This window comes from Schistocerca serialis, chromosome 3, assembly GCF_023864345.2.
Source record: "Schistocerca serialis cubense isolate TAMUIC-IGC-003099 chromosome 3, iqSchSeri2.2, whole genome shotgun sequence".
NCBI lineage: Eukaryota > Metazoa > Arthropoda > Insecta > Orthoptera > Acrididae > Schistocerca > Schistocerca serialis.
Genome location: NC_064640.1, coordinates 1,068,845,124 through 1,068,858,786, shown reverse-complemented (window position 1 = coordinate 1,068,858,786; position 13,663 = coordinate 1,068,845,124).

Here is a 13,663-nt window from a genome sequence, read left to right as displayed (position 1 = left end):
TCATCGTCAATGTGAAGGTCCAAGGAATACATTGGACCTGCAGTGGTGTATCGGAAACTAATACTGGACTCACAGGGAATGCTCAAAACACCGACAGTAAGAAGTGTCTCTATTCTTGTACTTAAGGCGATATTGTTCCTTTTGTATTTAATTCCGATGTAATTTCAGTGTTTCATCGTCAATGTGTATGTCCAAGGAATACATTGAACACTCAGTGGTGTATCGGATACTAATACTGGTCTCACAGGGAATGCTCAAGGCCCCGACAGTAAGAAGAGTCTCTATTCTTGTACTTAAGGCGGCATTGTGCCCTTTGTATTTAATTCCGATGCCATTTCTGTGTTTCATCGTCGATGTGTATCACCAAGGAATACTTTGAACCTGAAGTGGTGTACCGGATACTAATACTGGTCTCGCAGGGAATGCTCAAAGCACCGACTGTAAGAAGAGTCACTATACTTGTACTTAAGGCGGCATTGTGCCTTTTTGTATTTAATTCCGATGCGATTTCTGTGTTTCATCGTCAATGTGAAGGTCCAAGGAATACATTGAACCTGCAGTGGTGTATCGGAAACTAATACTGGTCTCACAGGGAATGCTCAAAGCACCGACTGTAAGTAGAGTCTGTATTCTTGTACTTAAGGCGGCATTGTGCCTTTTGTATTTAATTCCGATGCGATTTCTGTGTTTCATCGTTAATGTGGAAGTCCAAGGAATACATTGAACCTGCAGTGGTGTATCGGAAACTAATACTGGTCTCACAGGGAGTGCTCGAAGCACCAACTGTAAGAAGAGTGTCTATTCTTGTACTTAGGGCGGCATTGTGCCCTTTGTATTTATTTCCGGTGTCATTTTTGTGTTTCATTGTCGATGTGAAAGTCCAAGTAATACACTGAACCTGCAGTGGTGTATCGGAAACTAATACTGGTCTCACAGGGAATGCTCAAAGCACCGACTATAAGAAGAGTCTCTATTCTTGTACTTAAGACGGCATTGTGCCTTTTGTATTTAATTCCGATGCGATTTCTGTGTGTAATCGTCAATGTGAAGGTCCAAGGAATACATTGAACCTGCGGTGGCGTATCGGAAACTAATACGGGTCGCACAGGATAGGATCAAATCACAGACTCTAAGAAGTCTCACTCTGCTTGTACTTAAGGCGTCATTGTGCCCGTTGTATTTAATTCCGATGTAATTTCAGTGTTTCATCGTCAATGCGTATTTCCAAGGAATACATTGAACCAGCAGTGGTGTATCGGAAACTAATACTGGTCTCACAGGGAATGCTCAAAGCACCGACTGTAAGAAGAGTGTCTATTCTTGTACTAAAGGCGGCATTGCGCCCTTTGTATTTCATTCCGATGCCATTTCTGTGTTTCATCGTCAATGTGAAGGTCCAAGGAATACATTGGACCTGCAGTGGTGTATCGGAAACTAATACTGGTCTCAGAGGGAATGCTCAAAACACCTACAGTAAGAAGTGTCTCTATTCTTGTACCTAAGGCGACATTGTTCCTTTTGTATTTAATTCCGATGTAATTTCAGAGTTTCATCGTCAATGTGTATGTCCAAGGAATACATTGAACACTCAGAGGTGTATCTGATACTAATACTGGTCTCACAGGGAATGCTCAAAGCACCGACTGTAAGAAGTGTCACTATTGTTGTACTTACGGCGGCATTGTGCCCTTTGTATTTATTTCCGATGCCATCTCTGTGTTTCATCGTCGATGTGTATCTCCAAGGAATACATTTAACCTGAAGTGGTGTACCGGATACTAATACTGGTCTCACAGGGAACGCTCAAAGCACGGACTGTAAGAAGAGTGTCTATTCTTGTACTTAAGTCGGCATTGTGCCCTTTGTATTTAATTCCGATGCCTTTTCTGTGTTTCATCGTCGATGTGAAAGTCCAAGAAATACACTGAACCTGCAATGGTGTATCGGAAACTAATACTGGTCTCACAGGGTATGCTCAAAGCACCAACTGTAAGAAGAGTGTCTATTCTTGTACTAAAGGCGGCATTGCGCCCTTTGTATTTCATGCCGATGCCATTTCTGTGTTTCATCGTCAATGTGAAGGTCCAAGGAATACATTGGACCTGCAGTGGTGTATCGGAAACTAATACTGGTCTCAGAGGGAATGCTCAAAACACCGACAGTAAGAAGTGTCTCTATTCTTGTACTTAAGGCGACATTGTTCCTTTTGTATTTAAGTCCGATGTAATTTCAGTGTTTCATCATCAATGTGTATGTCCAAGGAATACATTGATTCTGCAGTGGTGTATCGGATACTAATACTGGTCTCACAGGGAATGCTCAAAGCACAGACTTTAAGTAGAGTCTGTATTCTTGTACTTAAGGCGGCATTGTGTCTTTTGTATTTAATTCCGATGCGATTTCTGTAATTCATCGTCAATGTGAAGTGACAAGGAATAAATTGAACCTGCAGTGGTGTATCGGAAACTAATACTGGTCTTATAGGGAATGCTCAAAGCACTGACTGATTGAAGAGTATCTATTCTTGCACTTAAGGCGGCATTGTGCCTTTTGTATTTAATTCCGATGCGATTTCTGCGTATAATCATCAATGTGAAGGTCCAAGGAATACATTGGACCTGCAGTGGTGTATCGGAAACTAATACTGGTCTCACAGGGAATGCTCAAAGCACCGACTGTAAGAATAGTCTCTATTCTTGTACTTATGGCGGCATTGGGCCGTTTGTATTTAATTTCGATGCGATTTCTGTCTTTCATCGTCAATGTGAAGGTCCAAGGAATACATTGAACCTGCAGTGGTGTATCGGAAACTAATACTGGTCTCACAGGGAATGCTCAAAGCACCGACTGTAAGAAGAGTGTCTATTCTTGTACTTATGGCGGCATTGTGCCCTTTGTATTTAATTCCGATGCCATTTCTGGGTTTCATTGTCGATGTGAAACTCCAAGGAATACACTGAACCTGCAGTGGTGTATCGGAAACTAATACTGGTATCACAGGGAATGCTCAAAACACCGACAGTAAGAAGTGTCTCGATTCTGATACTTAAGGCGACATTGTTCCTTTTGTATTTAATTCGGATGTAATTTCAGTGTTTCATCGTCAATGTGTATGTCCAAGGAATACATTGAAGACTCAGTGGTGTATCGGATACTAATACTGGTCTCACAGGGAATGCTCAAAGCACCGACTGTAAGAAGAGTCTCTATTCTTGTACTTAAGGCGGCATTGTGCCCTTTGTATTTAATTCCGATGCCATTTCTGTGTTTAATCGTCGATGTGTATCTCCAAGGAATACATTGAACCTGAAGTTGTGTACCGGACACTAATACTGGTCTCACAGGGAGTGCCCGAAGCACCGACTGTAAGAAGAGTGTCTATTCTTGTACTTAGGGCGGCATTGTGCCCTTTGTATTTATTTCCGGTGCCATTTTTGTGTTTCATTGTCGATGTGAAAGTCCAAGTAATACACTGAACCTGCAGTGGTGTATCGGAAACTAATACTGGTCTCACAGGGAATGCTCAAAGCACCGACTATAAGAAGAGTCTCTATTCTTGTACTTAAGACGGCATTGTGCCTTTTGTATTTAATTCCGATGCGATTTCTGTGTGTAATCGTCAATGTGAAGGTCCAAGGAATACATTGAACCTGCGGTTGCGTATCGGAAACTAATACGGGTCGCACAGGATAGGATCAAATCACAGACTCTAAGAAGTCTCACTCTGCTTGTACTTAAGGCGTCATTGTGCCCGTTGTATTTAATTCCGATGTAATTTCAGTGTTTCATCGTCAATGCGTATTTCCAAGGAATACATTGAACCAGCAGTGGTGTATCGGAAACTAATACTGGTCTCACAGGGAATGCTCAAAGCACCGACTGTAAGAAGAGTGTCTATTCTTGTACTAAAGGCGGCATTGCGCCCTTTGTATTTCATTCCGATGCCATTTCTGTGTTTCATCGTCAATGTGATGGTCCAAGGAATACATTGGACCTGCAGTGGTGTATCGGAAACTAATACTGGTCTCAGAGGGAATGCTCAAAACACCTACAGTAAGAAGTGTCTCTATTCTTGTACTTAAGGCGACAATGTTCCTTTTGTATTTAATTCCGATGTAATTTCAGTGTTTCATCGTCAATGTGTATGTCCAAGGAATACATTGAACACTCAGACGTGTATCTGATACTAATACTGGTCTCACAGGGAATGCTCAAAGCACCGACTGTAAGAAGAGTCACTATTGTTGTACTTACGGCGGCATTGTGCCCTTTGTATTTATTTCCGATGCCATCTCTGTGTTTCATCGTCGATGTGTATCTCCAAGGAATACATTTAACCTGTAGTGGTGTACCGGATACTAATACTGGTCTCACAGGGAACGCTCAAAGCACGGACTGTAAGAAGAGTGTCTATTCTTGTACTTAAGTCGGCATTGGGCCCTTTGTATTTAATTCCGATGCCTTTTCTGTGTTTCATCGTCGATGTGAAAGTCCAAGAAATTCACTGAACCTGCAATGGTGTATCGGAAACTAATACTGGTCTCACAGGGTATGCTCAAAGCACCGTCTGTAAGAAGAGTGTCTATTCTTGTACTAAAGGCGGCATTGCGCCCTTTGTATTTCATGCCGATGCCATTTCTGTGTTTCATCGTCAAAGTGAAGGTCCAAGGAATACATTGGACCTGCAGTGGTGTATCGGAAACTAATACTGGTCTCAGAGGGAATGCTCAAAACACCGACTATAAGAAGAGTCTCTATTCTTGTACTTAAGACGGCATTGTGCCTTTTGTATTTAATTCCGATGAGATTTCTGTGTGTAATCGTCAATGTGAAGGTCCAAGGAATACATTGAACCTGCAGTGGCGTATCGGAATGTAATACGGGTCGCACAGGATAGGATCAAAACACAGGCTCTAAGACGTCTCACTCTGCTTGTACTTAAATCGTCCTTGAGCCCGTTGTATTTAATTCCGATGTAATTTCAGTGTTTCATCGTCAATGCGTATTTCCAAGGAATACATTGAACCAGCAGTGGTGTATCGGAAACTAATACTGGTCTCACAGGTAATGCTCAAAGCACCGACAGTAAGAAAAGTCTCTATTCTTGTACTTAAGGCGGCATTGTTCCTTTTGTAATTAATTCCGATGTAATTTCAGTGTTTCATCGTCAATGTGTATGTCCATGGAATACATTGAATCAGCAGTGGTGTATCGGATACTAATACTGGTCTCACCGGGAATGCTCAAACCACAGACTGTAAGTAGAGTCTGTATTCTTGTACTTAAGGCGGCATTGTGACTTTTGTATTTAATTCCGAAGCGATTTCTATGTTTCATCGTCAATGTGAAGGTCCAAGGAATACATTGAACCTGCAGTGGTGTATCGGAAACTAATACTGGTCTTACAGGGAATGCTTAAAGCACCGACTGTATGTCGAGTCTCTATTCTTGTACTTAAGGCGGCATTGTGCCTTTTGAATTTAATTCCGATGCGATTTCTGTGTATAATCGTCAATGTGAAGGTCCAAGGAAAACATTGAACCTGCAGTGGTGTATCGGAAACTAATACTGGTCTCACAGAGAATGCTCAAAACACCGACTGTAAGTAGAGTCTGTATTCTTGTACTTAATACGGCATTGTGCCTTTTGTATTTAATTCCGATGCGATTTCTGTGTTTCATCGTCAATGTGAAGGTCCAAGGAATACATTGAACCTGCAGTGGTGTATCGGAAACTAATAATGGTCTCACAAGGAATGCTCAAAGCACCGACTGTAAGAAGAGTGTCTATTCTTTTACTTAAGGCGGCATTGTGCCCTTTGTATTTATTTCCGATGCCATTTCTGTGTTGCATCGTCGATGAGAAAATCCAAGGAATACACTGAACCTGCAGTGGTGTATCGGAAACGAATACTGGTCTCACAGGGAATGCTCAAAGCACCGACTGTAAGAAGAGTGTCTATTCTTGTACTTAAGTCGGCATTGTGCCCTTTGTATTTAATTCCGATGCCATTTCTGTGTTTCATCGTCGATGTGAAAGTCCAAGGAATGCACTGAACCTGCAATGGTGTATCGGAAACTAATACTGGTCTCACAGGGTATGCTCAAAGCACCGACTGTAAGAAGAGTGTCTATTCTTGTACTAAAGGCGGCATTGCGCCCTTTGTATTTCATTCCGATGCCATTTCTGTGTTTCATCGTCAATGTGAAGGTCCAAGGAATACATTGGACCTGCAGTGGTGTATCGGAAACTAATACTGGTCTCAGAGGGAATGCTCAAAACACCGACAGTAAGAAGTGTCTCTATTCTTGTACTTAAGGCGACATTGTTCCTATTGTATTTAATTTCGATGTAATTTCAGTGTTTCATCGTCAATGTGTATGTCCAAGGAATACATTGAACACTCAGAGGTGTATCGGATACTAATACTGGTCTCACAGGGAATGCTCAAAGCACCGACTGTAAGAAGATTCTCTATTGTTGTACTTACGGCGGCATTGTGCACTTTGTATTTAATTCCGATGCCATCTCTGTGTTTCATCGTCGATGTGTATCTCCAAGGAATACATTTAACCTGAAGTGGTGTATCGGAAACTAATACTGGTCTCACAGGGAATGCTCAAAGCACCGACAGTAACTAGAGTCTGTATTCTTGTACTTAAGGCGGCATTGTGCCTTTTTTATTTAATTCCGATGTGATTTCTGTGTTTCATCGTCAATGTGAAAGTCCAAGGAATACATTGAACCTGCAGTGGTGTATCGGAAAGTAATACTGGTCTCACTGGGAATGCTCAAAGCACCGACTGTAGGACGAGTGTCTATTCTTGTACTTAAGGCGCCATTGTGCCGCTTGTATTTAATTCCGATGCCATTTCTGTGTTTCATCGTCGATGTGAAAGTCCAAGGAATACACTGAACCTGCAGTGGTGTATCGGAAACTAATACTGGTCTCACAGGGAATGCTCAAAGCACCGACTATAAGAAGAGTCTCTATTCTTGTACAAAAGACGGCATTGTGCCTTCTGTATTTAATTCCGATGCGATTTCTGTGTGTAATCGTCAATGTGAAGGTCCAAGGAATACATTGAACCTACAGTGGCGTATCGGAAACTAATACGAGTCGCACAGGAAAGGATCAAAACACAGACTCTAAGAAGTCTCACTCTGCTTGTACTTAAGGCGTCATTGTGCCCTTTGCATTTAATTCCGATGTAATTTCAGTGTTTCATCGCCAATGCGTATTTCCAAGGAATACATTTAACCAGCAGCGGTATATCGGAAACTAATACTGGTCTCACAGGGAATGCCCAAAGCACCGACAGTAAGCAGAGTCTCTATCCTTGTACTTAAGGCGGCATTGTTCCTTTTGTATTTAATTCCGATGTAATTTCAGTGTTTCATCATCAATGTGTATGTCCAAGGAATACATTGATTCTGCAGTGGTGTATCGGATACTAATACTGGTCTCACAGGGAATGCTCAAAGCACAGACTTTAAGTCGAGTCTGTATTCTTGTACTTAAGGCGGCATTGTGTCTTTTGTATTTAATTCCGATGCGATTACTGTGTTTTATCGTCAATGTGAAAGTCCAAGGAATACATTGAACCTGCGGTGGTGTATCGGAACCTAATACTGGTCTTACAGGGAATGCTCAAAGCACCGACTGATTGAAGAGTATCTATTCTTGTACTTAAGGCGGCATTGTGCCTTTTGTATTTAATTCCGATGCGATTTCTGTGTATAATCGTCAATGTGAAGGTCCAAGGAATACATTGGACCTGCAGTGGTGTATGGGAAACTAATACTGGTCTCAAAGGGAATGCTCAAAGCACCGACTGTAAGAATAGTCTCTATTCTTGTACTTATGGCGGCATTGGGCCGTTTGTATTTAATTCCGATGCGATTTCTGTCTTTCATCGTCAATGTGAAGGTCCAAGGAATACATTGAACCTGCAGTGGTGTATCGGAAACAAATACTGGTCTCACAGGGAATGCTCAAATCACCGACTGTAAGAAGAGTGTCTATTCTTGTACTTAAGGCGGCATTGTGCCCTTTGTATTTAATTCCGATGCCATTTCTGTGTTTCATCGTCGATGTGAAACTCCAAGGAATACACTGAACCTGCAGTGGTGTATCGGAAACTAATACTGGTATCACAGGGAATGCTCAAAACACCGACAGTAAGAAGTGTCTCGATTCTTGTACTTAAGGCGACATTGTTCCTTTTGTATTTATTTCCGATGTAATTTCAGTGTTTCATCGTCAATGTGTATGTCCAAGGAATACATTGAAGACTCAGTGGTGTATCGGATACTAATACTGGTCTCACACGGAATGCTCAAAGCACCGACTGTAAGAAGAGTGTCTATTCTTGTACTTAAGGCGGCATTGTGCCCTTTGTATTTAATTCCGGTGCCATTTCTGTGTATCTTCGTCGATGTGAAAGTCCAAGGAATACACTGAACCTGCAGTGGTGTATCGGAAACTAATACTGGTCTCACAGGGAATGCTCAAAGCACCGACTATAAGAGGAGTCTCTGTTCTTGTACTTAAGACGGCATTGTGCCTTTTGTATTTAATTCCGATGCGATTTCTGTGTGTAATCGTCAATGTGAAGGTCCAAGGAATACATTGAACCTGCAGTGGCGTATCGGAATCTAATACGGGTCGCACAGGATAGGATCAAAACACAGACTCTAAGAAGGCTCACTCTGCTTGTACTTAAAGCGTCCTTGAGCCCGTTGTATTTAATTCCGATGTAATTTCAGTGTTTCATCGTCAATGCGTATTTCCAAGGAATACATTGAACCAGCAGTGGTGTATCGGAAACTAATACTGGTCTCACAGGGAATGCTCAAAGCACCGACAGTAAGAAGAGTCTCTATTCTTGTACTTAAGGCGGCATTGTTCCTTTTGTAATTAATTCCGATGTAATTTCAGTGTTTCATCGTCAATGTGTATGTCCAAGGAATACATTGAATCAGCAGTGGTGTATCGGATACTAATACTGGTCTCACAGGGAATGCTCAAACCACAGACTGTAAGTAGAGTCTGTATTCTTGTACTTAAGGCGGCATTGTGACTTTTGTATTTAATTCCGAAGCGATTTCTGTGTTTCATCGTCAATGCGAAGGTCCAAGGAATACATTGAACCTGCAGTGGTGTATCGGAAACTAATACTGGTCTTACAGGGAATGCTCAAAGCACCGACTGTATGAAGAGTCTCTATTCTTGTACTTCAGGCGGCATTGTGCCTTTTGAATTTAATTCCGATGCGATTTCTGTGTATAATCGTCAATGTGAAGGTCCAAGGAAAACATTGAACCTGCAGTGGTGTATCGGAAACGAATACTGGTCTCACAGGGAATGCTCAAAACACCGACTGTAAGTAGAGTCTGTATTCTTGTACTTAATACGGCATTGTGCCTTTTGTATTTAATTCCGATGCGATTTCTGTGTTTCATCGTCAATGTGAAGGTCCAAGGAATACATTGAACCTGCAGTGGTGTATCGGAAACTAATAATGGTCTCACAAGGAATGCTCAAAGCACCGACTGTAAGAAGAGTGTCTATTCTTTTACTTAAGGCGGCATTGTGCCCTTTGTATTTATTTCCGATGCCATTTCTGTGTTGCATCGTCGATGAGAAAATCCAAGGAATACACTGAACCTGCAGTGGTGTATCGGAAACGAATACTGGTCTCACAGGGCATGCTCAAAGCACCGACTGAAAGAAGAGTGTCTATTCTTGTACTTAAGTCGGCATTGTGCCCTTTGTATTTAATTCCGATGCCATTTCTGTGTTTCATCGTCGATGTGAAAGTCCAAGGAATACACTGAACCTGCAATAGTGTATCGGAAACTAATAATGGTCTCACAAGGAATGCTCAAAGCACCGACTGTAAGAAGAGTGTCTATTCTTGTACTAAAGGCGGCATTGCGCCCTTTGTATTTCATTCCGATGCCATTTCTGTGTTTCATCGTCAATGTGAAGGTCCAAGGAATACATTGGACCTGCAGTGGTGTATCGGAAACTAATACTGGTCTCAGAGGGAATGCTCAAAACACCGACAGTAAGAAGTGTCTCTATTCTTGTACTTAAGGCGACATTGTTCCTTTTGTATTTAATTTCGATGTAATTTCAGTGTTTCATCGTGAATGTGTATGTCCAAGGAATACATTGAATCAGCAGTGGTGTATCGGATACTAATACTGGTCTCACAGGGAATGCTCAAAGCACCGACAGTAAGAAGATTCTCTATTGTTGTACTTACGGCGGCATTGTGCCCTTTGTATTTAATTCCGATGCCATCTCTGTGTTTCATCGTCGATGTGTATCTCCAAGGAATACATTTAACCTGAAGTGGTGTACCGGATACTAATACTGGTCTCACAGGGAACGCTCAAAGCACGGACTGTAAGAAGAGTCACTAGTCTTGTATTTAAGGCAGCATTGTGGCTTTTTGTATTTAATTCCCATGCGATTTCTGTGTTTCATCGTCAAAGTGAAGGTCCAAGGAATACATTGAACCTGCAGTGGTGTATCGGAAACTAATACTGGTCTCACAGGGAATGCTCAAAGCACCGACAGAAACGAGACTCTGTATTCTTGTACTTAAGGCGGCATTGTGCCTTTTGTATTTAATTCCGATGTGATTTCTGTGTTTCATCGTCAATGTGAAAGTCCAAGGAATACATTGAACCTGCAGTGGTGTATCGGAAACTAATACTGGTCTCACTGGGAATGCTCAAAGCACCGACTGTAAGACGAGTTTCTATTCTTGTACTTAAGGCGGCATTGTGCCCCTTGTATTTAATTCCGATGCCATTTCTGTGTTTCATCGTCGATGTGAAAGTCCAAGGAATACACTGAACCTGCAGTGGTGTATCGGAAACTAATACTGGTCTCACAGGGAATGCTCAAAGCACCGACTATAAGAAGAGTCTATATTCTTGTACTAAAGACGGCATTGTGCCTTTTGTATTTAATTCCGATGCGATTTCTGTGTGTAATCGTCAATGTGAAGGTCCAAGGAATACATTGAACCTGCAGTGGCGTATCGGAAACTAATACGAGTCGCACAGGAAAGGATCAAAACACAGACTCTAAGAAGTCTCACTCTGCTTGTACTTAAGACGTCATTGTGCCCTTTGCATTTAATTCCGATGTAATTTCAGTGTTTCATCGTCAATGCGTATTTCCAAGGAATACATTGAACCAGCAGCGGTATATCGGAAACTAATACTGGTCTCACAGGGAATGCTCAAAGCACCGACAGTAAGAAGAGTCTCTATCCTTGTACTTAAGGCGGCATTGTTCCTTTTGTATTTAATTCCGATGTAATTTCAGTGTTTCATCATCAATGTGTATGTCCAAGGAATACATTGATTCTGCAGTGGTGTATCGGATACTAATACTGGTCTCACAGGGAATGCTCAAAGCACAGACTTTAAGTAGAGTCTGTATTCTTGTACTTAAGGCGGCATTGTGTCTTTTGTATTTAATTCCGATGCGATTTCTGTGTTTCATCGTCAATGTGAAGGTCCAAGGAATACATTGAACCTGCAGTGGTGTATCGGAACCTAATACTTGTCTTACAGGGAATGCTCAAAGCACCGACTGATTGAAGAGTATCAATTCTTGTACTTAAGGCGGCATTGTGCCTTTTGTATTTAATTCCGATGCGATTTCTGTGTATAATCGTCAATGTGAAGGTCCAAGGAATACATTGGACCTGCAGTGGTGTATCGGAAACTAATACTGGTCTCACAGGGAATGCTCAAAGCACCGACTGTAAGAATAGTCTCTATTCTTGTACTTATGGCGGCATTGGGCCGTTTGTATTTAATTCCGATGCGATTTCTGTCTTTCATCGTCAATGTGAAGGTCCAAGGAATACATTGAACCTGCAGTGGTGTATCGGAAACTAATACTGGTCTCACAGGGAATGCTCAAATCACCGACTGTAAGAAGAGTGTCTATTCTTGTACTTAAGGCGGCATTGTGCCCTTTGTATTTAATTCCGATGCCATTTCTGTGTTTCATCGTCGATGTGAAACTCCAAGGAATACACTGAACCTGCAGTGGTGTATCGGAAACTAATACTGGTCTCACAGGGAATGCTCAAAGCACCGACTGTAAGTAGAGTCTGTATTCTTGTACTTAAGGCGGCATTGTGCCTTTTGTATTTAATTCCGATGCGATTTATGTGTATCATCGTTAATGTGAAAGTCCAAGGAATACATTGAACCTGCAGTGGTGTACCGGATACTAATACTGGTCTCACAGGGAACGCTCAAAGCACGGACTGTAAGAAGAGTCACTAGTCTTGTATTTAAGGCGGCATTGTGGATTTTTGTATTTAATTCCCATGCGATTTCTGTGTTTCATCGTCAATGTGAAGGTCCAAGGAATACATTGAACCTGCAGTGGTGTATCGGAAACTAATACTGGTCTCACAGGGAATACTCAAAGCACCGACAGTAACTAGAGTCTGTATTCTTGTACTTAAGGCGGCATTGTGCCTTTTGTATTTAATTCCGATGTGATTTCTGTGTTTCATCGTCAATGTGAAAGTCCAAGGAATACATTGAACCTGCAGTGGTGTATCGGAAACTAATACTGGTCTCACTGGGAATGCTCAAAGCACCGACTGTAAGACGAGTGTCTATTCTTGTACTTAAGGCGGCATTGTGCCCCTTGTATTTAATTCCGATGCCATTTCTGTGTTTCATCGTCGGTGTGAAAGTCCAAGGAATACACTGAACCTGCAGTGGGGTATCGGAAACTAATACTGGTCTCACAGGGAATGCCCAAAACACCGACTATAAGAAGAGTCTCTATTCTTGTACTAAAGACGGCATTGTGCCTTTTGTATTTAATTCCGATGCGATTTCTGTGTGTAATCGTCAATGTGAAGGTCCAAGGAATACATTGAACCTACAGTGGCGTATCGGAAACTAATACGAGTCGCACAGGAAAGGATCAAAACACAGACTCTAAGAAGTCTCACTCTGCTTGTACTTAAGGCGTCATTGTGCCCTTTGCATTTAATTCCGATGTAATTTCAGTGTTTCATCGTCAATGCGTATTTCCAAGGAATACATTGAACCAGCAGCGGTATATCGGAAACTAATACTGGTCTCACAGGGAATGCTCAAAGCACCGACAGTAAGAAGAGTCTCTATCCTTGTACTTAAGGCGGCATTGTTCCTTTTGTATTTAATTCCGATGTAATTTCAGTGTTTCATCATCAATGTGTATGTCCAAGGAATACATTGATTCTGCAGTGGTGTATCGGATACTAATACTGGTCTCACAGGGAATGCTCAAAGCACAGACTTTAAGTAGAGTCTGTATTCTTGTACTTAAGGCGGCATTGTGTCTTTTGTATTTAATTCCGATGCGATTTCTGTGTTTCATCGTCAATGTGAAGGTCCAAGGAATACATTGAACCTGCAGTGGTGTATCGGAACCTAATACTTGTCTTACAGGGAATGCTCAAAGCACCGACTGATTGAAGAGTATCAATTCTTGTACTTAAGGTGGCATTGTGCCTTTTGTATTTAATTCCGATGCGATTTCTGTGGATAGTCGTCAATGTGAAGGTCCAAGGAATACATTGGACCTGCAGTGGTGTATCGGAAACTAATACTGGTCTCA